The sequence below is a fragment of the Ictidomys tridecemlineatus genome, chromosome 2 (genome assembly GCF_052094955.1).
Source record: "Ictidomys tridecemlineatus isolate mIctTri1 chromosome 2, mIctTri1.hap1, whole genome shotgun sequence".
In the NCBI taxonomy this organism is placed as follows: Eukaryota; Metazoa; Chordata; class Mammalia; order Rodentia; family Sciuridae; genus Ictidomys; species Ictidomys tridecemlineatus.
Genome location: NC_135478.1, coordinates 50,965,439 through 50,981,535, shown reverse-complemented (window position 1 = coordinate 50,981,535; position 16,097 = coordinate 50,965,439). Strand labels below are relative to the sequence as shown.

The following is a 16,097-nucleotide window of genomic DNA, read 5'->3' as shown; positions in this document are numbered from 1 at the left end:
TCTTTATTATTTCAAATGCTTTTCTCCGTCATCTCTACTGTTGGAGCTATCAAGATAAGATGGAGAAAAGCAATGTAGGCAACCTCAAGAAGCTCACAATCACCTGGTCAAAGAAGCACATTAAATAAGGGGAACACTGTGTGAAAAGGGCCATCACAGACCACTAGACAGGTAGCAACCAATGCTGTCTGGAAGGAAGATGGAGGTGTGGCAAGGCTTGCAATGTCCACACTGAATTTTCTTACCCTGGCAGGTGGAAGGAACGGGAGATAAGCAAGAAGCACTCTGTGGGCCAACTGATGGAAATTTTTTTATTTATTTTTTAACCTTTTAAAAAATATTCTTTTAGTTGTAGGAGCACACAATATCTTCATTTGTTTTTATGTGGTGCTGAGGATCGAACCCAGTGCCTTACATGTGCAAGGCAAGTGCTCTACCACTGAGTCTCAGCCCCATCCCCTGGAGCTTTGTTTTTAACTCCAGAATGGGGCGGAGGTCGGGGAGGGTCACACTTAAGTAAGCCCTCTGTTTCCACAGAAATAAACTGGACAGGGCATAGTCAACATAGAAATTGTTGTTCAAGGATGGGCTCTTCCCAATCAAGAAGTTGCCGTCATTCCCAGCTTATGCTTCTTAAGGGGTCACGGGGAGAATCTAGAATGGACAGGAGCTCCACAATGCATGCTTTTCACCTGTGGCTAATGGCTGGCTCAGCTGTAGCTCATTACCAGATGGTACACAGGTGATACTCATTTAGGTGGATTCAGCCACAGTTGCTGCTTTTCTGAGCTGGGCTCAAAATCAGTGGAAGAGCTGGAGTGAAAGACAAGAGGGGGAAGGAGATGGAGGGATGCACCTAACCATTTGTAAGTCACAGGCTTATGTTGCTTTGCTGAAGTCCCTTCTCTTATTTCTGTGTGGAAGGGAGGGAGAGAGGAGAAAGTGTGAAAGCAAAGGTCAGAATAACAGGAGGGGGCTGGGAATGTCTTGGACAGCTCCCAGACTCCTGGCTTTTCCTGACTTGCCCAACTGCTGTGGTCAATTTTCAGTTGGGAGGCAGAACACAACAGTCAAAAGCTCACAAAACAAATGAACAAGCAGTGAATTATCAGCAACAGGAGAGCCTTTGCTTCTCTCTCTGGAGTGAGAAAGGTCAGAATCCTAGTGATGAGTGTTCTTCCTCGCCTTTCCCTTCCCCACGTGGACTTTAATTGAGGCAGCTGCCCTTTGCTTTATTTCCGGGAGTAGCAGCAGCAAACAGAGCGCCTTTTGAGTCTTCTCCTGCTTGCTTGAGCTTCTCTGGATCCTGCAGGTCAGTACTAGGCTCAGGAAAAGCAGAAAACTTTAGGTCCAAGGAGCAAAAGTCCTCAGAGCAGGTTGCTGGGAGGGACACAAGTCTTGCAAGCAAACTTTTACAGTATTTGAGATTCTCCTTCCTGTACCCATTATAGATCTTGAGACAGGGAGAAAAAGTGTCAGAGGTGGGACATTGGTGCACAGAGTATATTTTTTCAGCAGAAATTCAAATGCAAAAGATGAGCACTTCTGCAGAGGAAAAAGTACTAAGGGAAATGCTCATATGTCCCTGGAATTTCCTGAGGGGACATTTGTTGAGAGGAAATGGCCCATACAATTCTGGACAGTACATTGTGGTAGTTTCATGATTTTGGTTCCTGTCACTTATAAATGTGCAAATGGCTTAGCCTTCTTAGGTCCAGGTTTCCTGGCCCCAGATTAGGTAGTTCTGGTGAAGAGCTTGAGCTTTGTCCTTGGACAGACCCCTGTGCAAGTCTGGGACCTGCCACTTAATAGTGGTGGGATTTGGGGAATTCAACTTTTTGGGGTCTCAATTTTATCAATCCAAAATAGCGAATAATTGGAGTTACCTTGTGGGGATGAAAAGAAGATGGAAAAAAAATTCTTATAACATGTGTGCTGCCTTGAGAGAGGCCTCTGGTTTATGGTGGTTTACTACAGGATTAAATCCTGTAGTCATTGACCACCTGGTCTGAGATTGTTATTCAATGGCTACTTTACTTTTTACATTTCTCCAGCCAGAGTTAGGTTCTTTTTGCACTGTGTTATGAAAGAGACTTTGGACTTGAGTCCAAAGGATCAGTATGATGGATTTGACCCTCCTTCCTATTCAAAAGGTTTCATCCTTTCCATGAATGGGCCATGTTTAGGGTTTATATACTAGGACTTTAGGTGGTAGAAGTGCTTCAGCAGGTAGGAAGAGAAATCACAGAGCATAGTGTGCATAGAGTCCTGCTAGAGTATACAATTTGGATACCAGGATGTCATACAGGGTGTGTATGTGTGTGTGGGGGGGTGTCTTTTAACAATATTGGCTGTGGGTTTTTATTGTTATCAACAGTCTCTTTTTTTTTTCCTCCTGGCCTATTTATAAACATTCCTAGAGGCTAGAATGTGATGGACATATTCAGTAAATAAAATTAATATTAATGATGAAATACAGAGTGAATCTAGCCCACTGATTCGAGTTTGGAATGATTAAAATAAGGAAGTTTACAAATATATATGCAGAGAAGAATGCCAGTTACTGATTGTATTGGTTTGAGATTGAAGATTTTGCATCTACTTTCTGCCCAAGTGCTAATTATTAACTTAGTCAATTGGCTATTGGTGTGTAATTTAGTGGTGTTTGCAAATGACTATAGTTTATAATCTATATACTGTAAACACTGAAAGGGACTTGCAAGATCTGTATAATCCAGAATTCTCTAATGTGTGTTCAGCATAACACTAGTCACTTGATATGGTTTGTCCCAAAAGAATTTGGAGGTTGGCAAATTCTGCAAATTATATTCTTTTCTTGGAAATCAACATTAATATAGTTAACTTGTAGCCAAATGCTGAAATGAAGAAACCTGTGTCTTTAGATTCTCCTACCCTTTCCCAAATCTATTTAAACATGGAACATTTTCCTCAGGTAATATCTGTTAAATCTTCCAGAACAAACTTGGGAAACACTATCTTGGTCTAAGCCTTTATTTTAAAAATGAGAAGCAAAGACCAAAGAAATGATGTGCCCAAGTTTACTGTATAGTGAGTCTCTTATATTCTGTTTCTGTGCTAGAAATCAAACGTCATTATTTTGTACTTGAAGGTAGAGACTAAGGAAAGGGAGATCTTCCTCTGATGGACTTTACCTAATAGCTTTCTTTAACTTGCTTTATGATCTCTCCTGCATTTTGTTTTTCAAAGAACACTCTACCAGAGAGTGTACTTAATAGTATTGCATATTGTATAACCACCTAGCTCTATTGTAATTATAATTTAGTTTCTCTTGAATCCATAAGCTTTCTCTATTCCCTCTAAAGCCTGCCTTTCATTCAGGCCCCCATAACTCTATAGGAACAGAAATGCCATTGTCCTTTGTTCTTCATTTTGAATATACCCCAGGTAACCAATATGGGGACCCATTTTTTTGCTCCCAGAGTATATGCAAATTCCTGTGTACTGTAAAAAATGCTCACATTCTCCCTAGAAGCCTAAAGACTTGTGCATAATTTGCTCCCGTAAAAGAAAATTAATTGATATTAATTAATCTTTTTCCCCTGGATGATGATTTTTTTTCTTGATCTCAATGTGAGTAATACATCATTCAGTGTTCTTAATAATAGCCTGTGGGTGTGCCATTTATTCACTGGAGTTATTAAGAACCCAAAGCTTTGCTCCTCAGGATGTGCCTTTTAGAGCAAAATTGCAGGTCTTACTTGCCAGGCTTCTTTGAGCTAGAGTGGCCACTAAGTATATTCTGAGATTTTTGGAACAAAACCTTTTTTCTTCTTTCTTGAGTTGGCCATGTTTGTAAATCATTGTGGTTCATTCCAACAAATATTCAGCTACTATGTCAAAACATGTGCTAGGCTCATGGGCTATTTTTCCCCCCCTTGGGCTAATTTTTGTATTTAGGTAGGTTTTCCTGCCGTGAAAGAGCTCTCTTTCTAGTGAGGAAGATCAACTACCACATAAACACCATACTAGTAGTAAGTGCTGTATTATGCAGTATGCAGAGTGAACTCAGTGGGAGAAGATTTATAAAGGAGTGCACTTGAATAGTATCCTGAAGGCTAGCCAGGAGCTTTTTAAGAAGTTTGGTAACTACTTGAAGTTTGATAAGTTGTAGGTTTCCACTGCCTTTTCTATCCCAATGCTCTTGTTGCCATCTTAGACACAGAGTATACTGTATCTGTAAATGTATTAAAAATTCACGATTTTAGTCTAGTTATAAAAGTTCTGGTGTAATTTTTTACACAGCCCTTCCCATTATCTTCTTCCTCAGGATGATTATCCCCATTACTTCTTTAGTGGCAATTATACAAGCCTGTCTTTGTGTGGAGGAGCTCCCATTTCTTCATTTCTGAGTTTATTTTCTGTGTAGACCTCATAGTGACCCTGTGTAGCATTATTTCCAAAACTTACCTGCACATTGAAATTACCTGAGGAGCATCACAAACTCACTCATGCCTTTGTTCTCTTACCCCCACCCCAGGCCAGGGACTAAGATTTAATTGATGCCCAGTATTGTCAGTGCTTTGGAATTTTCCAAAAGACCCCCAGACAGCAGTGAAAATGTTTGAAAATGGGTGAACAGATGAAAAACCATTGAATTGTACACATTTACTTGCGTAAATGAGTGAATTGTATGGTATATGAATTGCATCTCAATAAAACTGTTACGTGTAAATCCTAGGTGGCTAATTTGGGAATCATTGCCTTGGGTAAACAGGGAAACTGAGACCTTGAAAAACTGGCTGAGTCACCCAGACTCTGACAGGCAGCCATGTGGAGTAAGAATCCTGCCTTCCGACCCTAGCACTCATGTTCTTACCAACAAGAAAATGATCCTGCTGAGCATGGTGGCACACACCTCTAATCCCGGTGGCTCAGAAGGCTGAGGCAGAAGGATCAGGAGTTCAAAGTCAGCCTCTGCAACTTAGCAAGGCACTAAGCAACTTAGACCTTGTCACTAAATAAAATATTGTAAGGAAAGGTCTGGGGATGTGGCTCAGTAATTAAGTGCCATGGGTTTCAATCCCCAATACACGCACACACACACACACAAAAAAATTGGATACATAGGCCTAGGCTTGGAGAAGTAGGGATGGCTTTCTTTCCACCTGTCCACAAGTTCTCACCATGGCATATTATGTAAGCAGTAGATCTGATTTGTAAAATAATTGGCTTTAGAATAAGATAAAGGAATTTGCCCCTTTGAGGATAAAATCACAGCCCTCAATCCCTTTCTCACAGGGCTGTAATGAGTTGAGCCAGCCTCCTCCTGGAGTGGTCAGGAGGAATCCTCAGAAGCACATACACAGAGGGAAATGCCAGTATCAAAGTCATAAATTCTAAAGCAACCATTTCACATCCTGGAACCTGAAAATAGAATTCTATTTAAAAGACACTGCCTGGAATGTACCTTGCTCTTTGTCAACCCTCTGCTGAATTTGGGTACAAAACATATATAAAAATAGCTTAACCATAATAGGAGAAATTTTTGGGTTTCAGTCACAGAAGAGAGAGTAAGAAGGCAGGCCGGGGGTGGTTGGAAGGCCTATTTTGCCAGTCCTAGGCAGACTGGGGGGGAAGACCTTTGAAAAGAAAGACTGAATCCCTATCTTAATGAGTTGTTACAATTTTGTTTTCTAGAATATTCCAATTGGAAGTCCCCCAAAGTAGCATGGTGACTTTTCCAAGAGGACTGCATTGTCTCTTATATGTGAAAATGATTTGTTACTGATCCGGAATGGCTTCTCCTTCTAGAATTATGTTTTCCTGTTATGAATGAAGATCGAGTTCAAAAGCAGAGTTGAAGGAGAACTCATTAACCACTGGCCTTTCTAGAGGCTTAACAGTTGATTTCCAGGGCAAGGTTAGTTCAGCTCAAATCGCTTTATAGTTAGGCACCAACTATTTACTGAAACGTTTAGAAGTCTAGTGACCCTCAATCTATTTCTTATTGCCAAACATTGACTGTATGAGTAAGTTATCTTGGATATTCAGGGTTTTATTTTTTAAACCTGGACTTTTCAGTATTTGTCTAAAGTATTTGCCTGAAGTAGTGTTTGTTTAGTTTATAAATTAGTATTAATTTCCCTTCTCCTTAAATCAATGAAATCCATTGCTGTGATATTTTTCTTTTCAAAGAACAACAGGTTAAAATCCAATAGTGAGGAATAGAGAAACAGGAACTGGATGTACTGGCCTTATCTATCAACCATAGGGGTTGTATCATTTATGACTTATTTTGTATTTCAGTCAGCCCCCCCCCCCCCGATCAGCCCTGGGATATGGGGGCAGTATGGGTAGGGTGCCCACCTGCATGCTCCACGAGGTACTCACTGATTATTTGAGCCCCCACCCTATTTCTTAACTGCTCTTCCATATTCCATCCATAAGTCTGACCAACTCTTCTTCCAAGATGTGTCTAGAATATGACCACTTCTCACTCTACCACTGCCACCTCAGTTCATCTTCCTCAGTTATCCTTGGCTCACTTCTGTAGCCTCCTAACTGTGCCAGCTTCTTTCATTCTTGCTTAGTTATAGCCCATCCTCCACATAGCACCCAGTTCTTCTAAAAACTTAGGAGTGAGGAAAAGCAGTCCACTTTTTCTAACATCTTACCTGGAGAGCTAGCTTTTTAACTCTCTGGGACCCCAACTAAGACTTTGCTTCTCATTGGTGCCCTGCCTGGCCATCTTCTCTCAAACAATAGTCCCACTGCCCCCTATCACTCTCAGCTGCATTATCCCATGTATTTTTCCCAGCCCTCCTATCTCTCTGAATATATTGAGAACTTACATATTCTTATTACATCAGGATCATGAAGAGCAGTGCTTAAAATATATAGCTCTACAGTAAGATAATATGGAGTTGTTATTATTGGACAGATTAGCCGTGTGTTCCATAATGATGGGTCCATTTCTTTCTTGTTAATCATTGTATTTCCATTACCTAACATAGGGTTTGGCACATGGTTGATGATGAATAAATGAGAACAGGATCTGAAAATAGGGAAAACATGTTAGATACTGGTCAACTGGTAGGTGTTACTTTATGGATATTTGGAATCATCCCCAGCTTCTCTATTTTTTAAAAAAAGTTTTATTATTATTATTTGAATCTGGGGATTGAACTCCAGAGTGCTTTAACACTGAGCTCCATTCAAAGCCCATTTTTGTTTGTCTCAAACTTGGCCTCAAACTTGGGATCCTCCTGCCTCAACCTCTCTGGTTGCTGGGATTACAGGTATACACCACAGCACCTGGCTTTCCCTCCACCCACCCATACTAATTTCCAGACTCTTATAGTCTGAGCAATAAAAACTGGAGTGTTTGAGATTAAGTAGTAAGTAGAAGTCCTTTTATTTTATCTTTGCAGAGGTTTTTTCTATTGGAAAGAGACTGCTAAAGACTTCACCATGTGGTAGGAAGCCATTGTCCACTGACACATCTGAGAAAAGGCATACACATTCCTGAGAAAGAGCCATCAATCCCTATCTCTAGCTCTCATTTTTATTTGAATGGTATCAGAACCACAAATTTCAGTCTCTGAGTTGCTTTTTCAATTCACATTGGATAATGGCCTGGAGTTTTTTTGTTCATCTCTCTGAGAATTGGGCTATTCACCTGCCCTGTGCCCAAATGGCTATTGCAGATTTGTTCATTTTGACATCCTTGATAGAGGTTGGGTTATTTTTTTCCCCACTTCATCTAAGGCTGGGAAAAAATAGCTCAAACATCCTTTGACTAGCTCTTATTCTATCAGTGGCAACTTAGGAGAACTGCCCTACTATAATTTGGCTATAACTGGCTTAATAAGAGAAGGGACAGGAGAGAGAAGGAATGAACTAAACTTTGTTCATAAAAATGTGTGCTGTGGTCCAGATACTTTGGGAAAATAGCTGTTTAAAAGCATGGTATTGGCTTTGTTCTTTGTTTCCAAAATGGGATTGGCTCTTAAATATGTCCTGCCTTAGCATCTGTCTGATTGGTAATTTGATGTTTAATTCCTACCCAGATGTCAGTGCTGAAGGGCATCCGATTGTGTTGGTTTGATTTGGTTTACAACAGAGGCCCTTTTGGGATGCTTTGAACAGATCTAAAATATCAGAATGAGGCATGGAAAAGTTCAATGAATGACTCCATTGTTGAACTGATATTGTTGTTATCTACCATTTGCCTGGTACTATGCTATTTGCTATGGTTATAAAGATGATATGTGAGAATTTTATTCTCTAGGAAGGAACTTTTCTCTATGTCCCTAACTATTTGTTCTTTCTTTCCTTTCCCCCTCTGTCCTGTCTTGCCCCCACACATTCATTCTGTCAGGAGAAGTAGGAACTACACTTCGTGGTGACAGCCTGGTATCTGCTGGGCCATGGCCCATGTGCTAGTAGGGAGCAACTCATCACCTAAAAGTAGAAAGCCCTACTGTGCCCTCTTAGACTTTCCTGTGGCTATGATGGGGTATCCTTCAGCCTCTGCATGGCAGTCAGGCCAGACAAGACCTGCCTCATTCATATCAGTGGTCATTTTCGAACTTGTACTGAGGAGCAAACTAGTGCTATGGACCTTGGGTCTTCATTGCATTGAGGGAACTGGAAAACACATTTAGATTTTATTTACAGTTTACTTGTACATTTCCCAGGGACTATTGGGAGCTGCCCAGTCATTCATAAAGCTTCTTGTCTCCCATGGGGCTGCTTAGTCTGCTTGAGATGTTGTCTTGAATAGGCCCCCTGGACACCAAGCAGCTTTCTCTGCCTTCAAGAAGATCTTGATCCAGCATGTGAGACACAGAAAGGAATGCATAATTCTTGTTTGTGTTAGAGGCCCTATATTTCGAGTATGTCCTGGGCACTGTAAATAAAATAGAATGGCAGGTCAGATATTTTGGGTGTTATACTAATTGGTTAAGAGCTCATTCTAGTGCAATAGATTGCATTACTGATAACCATGATAAGGAAGAAAAAATTGCTCCAAATAGAAGCTACAGTTTGTGCACAGTGTTACTTTTGTATTTCACAAACTGCATACAGTTTCCCCATTGGTGCATACCATGTCACACTTGAATTTTAGTATTATTAACTGTGATCTTGAACCTTTGGGACCTGTCATCCTGAAACATCTGTCCTTGACTTTTCAAAACATAGGGCTCTGGCTTGTCCCCAGTAGCCTGGCATGCCAGGAAAAGGAAGAAAAGACCTCATGCCATGATAAGACAGGTGGTTTCCATGGCCACCAGCATAGGAAGACTCCAGCATCTTAGTAATAGGCTTAAGCAAGAGGGAGAGTTTCAGAAACCTGCATATTTGTTTAACAGTGCGTAGAGGATAGCTTTATAAAGAAATGGCATAAGTACCCCCAAGTGAGACATACTTTCTCTCATGTTCTGGAGCTGGGAGGTTAAACAGCCACTCACAGATATGTAGGTTTCTTCCCTCTCAGTGGGTTATTGGAGGAAAAAAAGATGATCAGCAAACACTCAGTAGAAAAGAGGACTCTTGCGAGGTAGCTTTTGAGGATCCAAGTATTACACTGTGCATCCTCCTCTAAAGTGAAAGAAAGTGCACTAGCAATTTGAGTGGAAACATCAGTAAAGAGATCATAATGCCTTATTAAATGAGAAACTTCTGGAAAAAAATTCATTTAACCAAATCGAAGGCAAGAGGGGGAAATCTCAGCAGCAGCAACCTGAGAAAATGTCATCAGGGAATTGAGCTGTAGCTGAGAGTGCTCCACAGTAAATGTATGCTTCACTTGCTGCCTGTGACAGCGACACATCTTTTGTAATCCTTCCAGAATTGCCCTCAAAATGGGTTAATGTTTTCTTGCTTTGTGCTGGATTTTTTAGATATAAGTGCCCTTAGGGGAATTTTAATTGTCTCTTTATTTTTTATTCTCATATTAATTCCCAGTACAGCTAAGAAAATTAATACTACTGCGGATTTACGGAATTTGCTAATTAGTAAGAAGCTTGACATTTACTAATATAAAAACTATGAACAAACCCACTAATTTAAAAATTATGTCACAATCACAATGTTCCCATGGAAGCTAGAAGCCCAAAGAAAAATGTGGTCTTTAGATATTTATTAACAAGGTGATTAGTCAAAGGATTACCATAGAGCATGTTATTTCAGTGGTAAAAGTTTATTATTCATGTTCTTAATTGAAAGAGTTGAGATTCTGAAAGATTCATGGGTTATCACATCCTTAGTCTGAAATGGATGGGATCATCCTAGGGCTGCCACAGAAGGTTTCCCTGGATCATTAGTTCAAAGTCTAAGACTGGAATAAAAAATAGGTTTTGCTTGTCACACTACATCACCAATTGATTGGTAATGGCTATCTAAAAGTCTCTGTTAAAAAGGTCCTACAGGAGAACATGACAAAGTTGATTAGTGATATCTGCCATAGGTACAGGAAGAGGAGACCATAGCATGTTGGCCCTTCCTGGTATAGAAGAAAGCACACAGTGAGCAAAACCAAGCATGAATTTACTCTTCCACCAATTTTAGATCTCCTGGGAATCTGTGTTTAGCAGGGAAATTATTTTTCCTGGACTATGTCTTAGGAGGAGTCAATAATGCCATCCTAGAACTCTGAAGAGCATGCCGAGAGCAACTCTGACCTTAACCTTGAAACAGCTTCATATGCCCATGTGTGTATCAGACAGGGAAACAGGTTAGGGAGATGAAAGGAGAGTGGCTGAGAGTGTTTCCCTGTTAGAGAGCAGAACAGGGAAGGGTCTAGAGTGCACATCTCTGTCTTGACAGCTGCAAGTCTGTGTGCTGTTGCTCACAGGACTACACAGATAGGAGTTAAGTTGTGCCAACAAAGACTCTGTTCCTGCAGGACTCTTGGAATAAGAGTCACCTAAATAAGATCACTTGCAACTGGGATGAAACTTTTCAAGAGGAAAAAAATATATATACATAAATTGTCTTTTAAAAAGCAACCGCCTTTCCTCATATTTGTCATTAAACCAAGATTTGAATGTATGGGTTACTAATAGCTGGCATTTGAAATATTATTTTAAGACCAAGTGTCTATAAGACTACAAAGCTTGGAGATTCCATGCTGGGGGAACCTGCTTCACTGTTTTGCTTGGACTCAAAATCCATTTTTCAACAATACATATACACTTAATTAGCAATTGCTTGTCAGCCTTTTAATTATTGTGTTTCTCAGCCCACTTGGCAATGAGGGTTGCCATAAATAACCATTTGCAACAGCACATGCTCAAGTAGAGTTCTCCCAAGCTGAATGTTGCTCCGATATCATGGTGAGCAGATGAGACAGAGCCACATCCAAAGCTAAAGAGAGCTTCCATGTGCCCTTAGACTGCCCATTTGATCCTATGAGACCTGGCATAGCCACCTTGGTAAGCTCTGAATAAACTTTTTATACCCATAAGACAGTCAGACTTTGTGGGCAGCAACAATTGCACACTTAAGAATTAATTCTTTTCGACATCGTGACTTTTTTGATGATGTTCTTCCTGTCACCACCTCTGCTCACCCACATGTATGCAGATATTGGAGTGATCATTACATCAGGAAAGTACAGCTTCTGAGGCAATGTGGGCAGAAGATTTTTCTTGGCACCAGAGAGGTGACCAGTGTCACAAATTCCCGGTACAAATCTCAGCTTCAGCACTTCCTTCCAGTGTCAACTCAGGCAAGTGACTTAAGATCCTAGAGCTTTCTTCTGTAAAATCAACATGATGACAGTGCAATTAAGAGAGATTTACCTAAAGCATTTAGCATAATGCCTTGTCTGTAGGAATGGCTGTGAGAATGCGAGCTGTAATTATTAGTGTAATTAAAAAATTCAGATTTTTAAAATTACTAAAGTTTTCTAGGGCTGGGGTTATTGGTAGAGTGCTTGCCATACAAGCACAAGGCCCTGGGTTCAATCCCCGGCACCACAAAAATAAAAAAAATAAATAATAAAGTTGTCTAATTATCTCTACCTCCCAGGTGTCAATGGATGTGTTATTACTGGCATCATGTATAAAGGCTGACCCCCAGGTATTATTTTCAGAAATGACTTCTTTTAGCTTCATAAAATGGTATGCCAAAAGAGCACTCTTATCCCAGACATGGTAATTCCCAGATTATGTTCAGTATAGTTATCGATGTGATTATAGGGAAGCAATGACAGGGGACGTGGGCAGAGTTGTGATGTGGGTGATGCCACTGCTGCTCCTCTCTGCCACCAGCACCTCTCACCTTCAGGGTGTTGCTATTCCCCACTCCAAGTCCCCCATTCTTCCTGGCATTCTCTAAGCAGTGCTTGGTGGCCACTTTGGTTTACTGAGAAGAGCTTTGTTATCCTCCATATCTGCTGTGTAGACTTGGTATCTGAATGACCTCAGGCAGGTCAAATGCCTAGTGTTGGCCCTGGCACATGGGAAAATCCAATCACTGCTCATTGATCATCGTTGGTAATAGGATCTTGGTGCTATGAACTTATTATTTGATGTCCAGGAAGAGATCGATTCCTAGCCAGTCCCAAGTTCCCTTATTTACTATAGAGACATCTTTGTTATAGTTTTCAGCAGAGGGCGCAGCTCATTCTTCACCTTTATCTTTCTTTCTCCTGTGTATCTGGGTCTGTCTTTCCTAGGTGCTCAGAAAACTTTATAGATGATGATTAATATTTGTCTGGCACCTTTTGTGTTGAGGCAATATGCTGACCGCTGAGGGAGTGTCAAGGAAGGTTTGTGTATAGACAGATCACCCAGATGGTTGAGAGAGACTCATTTTTCTTCTGAGGTCAGGAGGAGATCAAAAGTAGCTGTTAGAAAATGACCAATTAGTGTTCCCTTTTGAGAACTCACAACTCCAGAAAGCCCTTATACAAGTGAAGAGGAGGACAAAGAAGAATGAAACAGTATGTATTATTATTAGGGAGGTAATAACCAGTATGTAAATGAGTACGACCACACAGGAAAGCTGTTTTGAGTCAGTGTGAATCATAAGACCAAAGTGAATGCATAATAGCCACCCTGCAAACCCTAGGTTCCCTGCAGAAGCTTGCCTATAGCCAGAAACAGCCCACCTGGCTGGAACAATGGAATCATGTGATGGGACTCAGATGTGGGTCTCAGTCTGCTAGCTTGTTAGTGTTGGATGGTGCTCTTAGGTAGGCAGACAGAGAGAGCCTCATTACTGTTCATACGAGTAAGCTAATTATTAAAAAGTTCTGCATTTTCAAATGGCGACAAATAGAATGAAGAGGTAATGAGATGGTAGGAATGGAGATCCCCTGATAAGTGGATATGGTGAGAGGATGAGGAAATGAAGAAAGGATGAGGGGAAGAACTGCCATTGTCACTTCCAGAGTTACTGAGCAATATCTATTTGTCTATGGCACAGGGGAATGGGAAGGCATTGCTAAGGCAATAGAAAAATACTATTATCCTGGAAGGAGGCCTAGACAATGCTGGGCTGCAGAATCCATGATGGTAGAGGAAGGGTCAAAAGTTGAATGCTTTCAATTTCAGGTTTTGTTCAATATTTAGTAGTAGCCACCTAGGCTGAGGTGGGAGAGCTGGATTTCAAGACTCCTGAAAACCTTTTGATCATTAATATGACACTAGGGGCTGCCTGTATTTGTTTTTGAGAGGACAAAATGTAAAGTCTTTAATTTGATGTTTATGCTCTCATTGAACTAATGTCTTCTCAGAGTCTGGGAGAACAGAGGGGAAGGGTGGTCTGGGATGGTCTGGGATAACCTGGAATTTAGATCTTGTTATCACCAAGTGGGTTTTCCATATGCTATTGAGCAGGATTGAAGGGAGATGTTCATTACCAAGTTCTAAACTTGTCCCCTTACTAGACTGTACCACACTGTTAAGTAATAAATTCATCCATCATGTAATTATCTTGTGAATAACACAATTAGAAATTGCTGAGTATGGTGGAACACTTAAAATAGGAGTCTATAGATTACCAGTGACACATAGCTATAATTGACACCATAATTAGCTTTACTGTTCTGTTTTAGAAAAATTCATGAGTGGCATTGCTTTGCCACGAAAAAATGCAGAAATTTCACACGAGTCAAAAGATGGTGGAATTATCACTGGGCGCAGTTCCCCACACCTATAATCCCAGAGACGCCAGAGGCTGAGGCAGGAGGATCACAAGTTCAGAGCCAGCCTCAGCAACTTAGTGAGACCCTGTCTCAAAATAAAAAACGAAAAGGGCTGGGTATGTAGTTCAGTGGTAACGTTCCCCTGGGTTCAATCCTCAGTACCAAAAAATAAGAAAATTTTTAAAAAGTTGAATTTTTCCTGTGCACAGAAATAATAATTGATTTGTATTCATTTGTATTTGGAACTTAAATTTCTCAATGTTGATGTTTAAAGCATGACACAGTTTATATGGTTTTGTTTTGTTTTCCTTTTTGTCAGAAGCTCAAAAACAACAAAACAAAACAAAAGAACATTTCATGTCTCTTAACTTCTAAGAGACCTGTGTATTGAAAATGGATACTACTTGCTAGAATGTGGTTCTGGCTTCTGAAGATGACAGTTGATTTAAATTTACCATTCAAGCTTTTGACACCAGTTCCATGTTGCTGTCCCAACCTATCTGCAGTGTTACCATGCAATCCATGGAGATGAACATCTCTGAATCTTTTATGACCCCGTCGAGACTGTGATACAGTAGGAACACAGTAGAAAATGTGGCCTGTTCAGATAGATACATAATAGTAAATTTTTAACCTTTCAATGTTCTTCCTTAAGTATGGGTTATATTCTAATAATATAACCCTTAGATTAATATTTAAATTCCCCTCTGCTAATACAGTCCACTTGAAGACATAGTTTGGGTTATTTTCACTGTAAGATGAATCTCAGGAAAAAATAAGAATCTCAGCCTCCATGAGACTGAGAAGTCAGTCATGCTTAGTTCTTTAATATAGAAATCTTGCTTTTTACCCCGGCTTTGGGCTTCTGTCTCCGATGAGTATCTGCAAACATAGGCTGTTCATTTTCTAAAGGGCTCTAGGCCTCAGTGCTGGTACTGTAGACCTTTGCTTACCTGTGTTTGATTGGGCACAAAACATCTTTGAGATGATATAAGTAGCTTCAAATTTTTACACATACAGTACAGTTTCATACTGAAGGTCATGCTGAAGCTCAAAACATAAAAATCATCTACTTTCTACATGCATCTTTATTCGATAAAAAGAACTTTGGGAGCCAAAACATTTTTTTTTTCTTTTTAAAGGTGAGCTCTTTTTGAAGAAAAGGTCTCTAATGGATCAGTGGGAGAAAGGGGTTGGCTATTCCCATATCCAAGGATACTCAAAAACTATCACTTCAGGTAGCTTCTCACCCATGGTTATGGTGGAAGATAAAAATATGCAGAAAAGATAACAGAGTTGACTCCATATCTGTTTTTTGAAGGAAAATCATCAGTAATTTCTAGATTTTTTTCCCCTTGTACATGTGCACATACACAAATGATGGAAAAATATTTTTAGAGCTGTACTGCCTACTTGAAAATAAATGACAACTATACACACAGGATTATGTTTTCCTTATTTGTCTTTTATTATGGAACAGTCAGCAAAACAGCAAATGTATATTAGGGGCATGTGGGGTGGCAAGAATAAAAGAGGTCTAAAGAGATCTGGTCAGGTGCAGGGAATAGTAGAAATACAGGTCAGGAGTCAAAAATGAATGCGTGGAAGTAAGGGATTCTTGGCCTTTACTGCACACTGCAGTTTCCACAGGAACTTTTAAAAACGAAACCAGAAACAAACAAAAAGGGACAGATGTCCAGGTCTTAGCCAGACCAATTAAATTCAAATTTCTGATTGTAGGCTGTTGGCAAGGATGTAGAGAAATTGAAGCCCTCATTCGTTGATGGTGGTAATGTAAAACAGTACAATCACTAAGGAAAACAGTTTGGCAGCTCCTCAGAAAGTTAAAAATAGTTTCCATGCAGCAATTCCACTCCTAGGTATGCACTCAAGAGAAATGAAAACATATGTCCACACACAAACCTGGGCATGACTGTTCATAGTACTATTCACTAGA

The 16,097-nt window shown here is 40.2% G+C and overlaps 1 protein-coding gene across 18 annotated transcripts in view; it reads left to right on the top strand.

The window, feature by feature from the left end:
- Positions 1-16,097, top strand: part of Fhit (fragile histidine triad diadenosine triphosphatase) — a 1,362,797-nt gene that overhangs the window by 633,352 nt on the left and 713,348 nt on the right. The window contains exon 1 of one of the 18 annotated variants that reach the window (XM_078038561.1): positions 983-1,152. The exons of 15 other annotated variants lie outside the window; for them this stretch is intronic. The gene's annotated coding sequence lies outside the window, so the exon portion shown is untranslated. Of the gene's footprint in view, positions 1-982; positions 1,153-1,222; positions 1,313-16,097 lie in introns of those variants that run through there. 2 more of the 18 variants (XM_078038560.1, XM_078038559.1) reach the window with 2 other exon arrangements.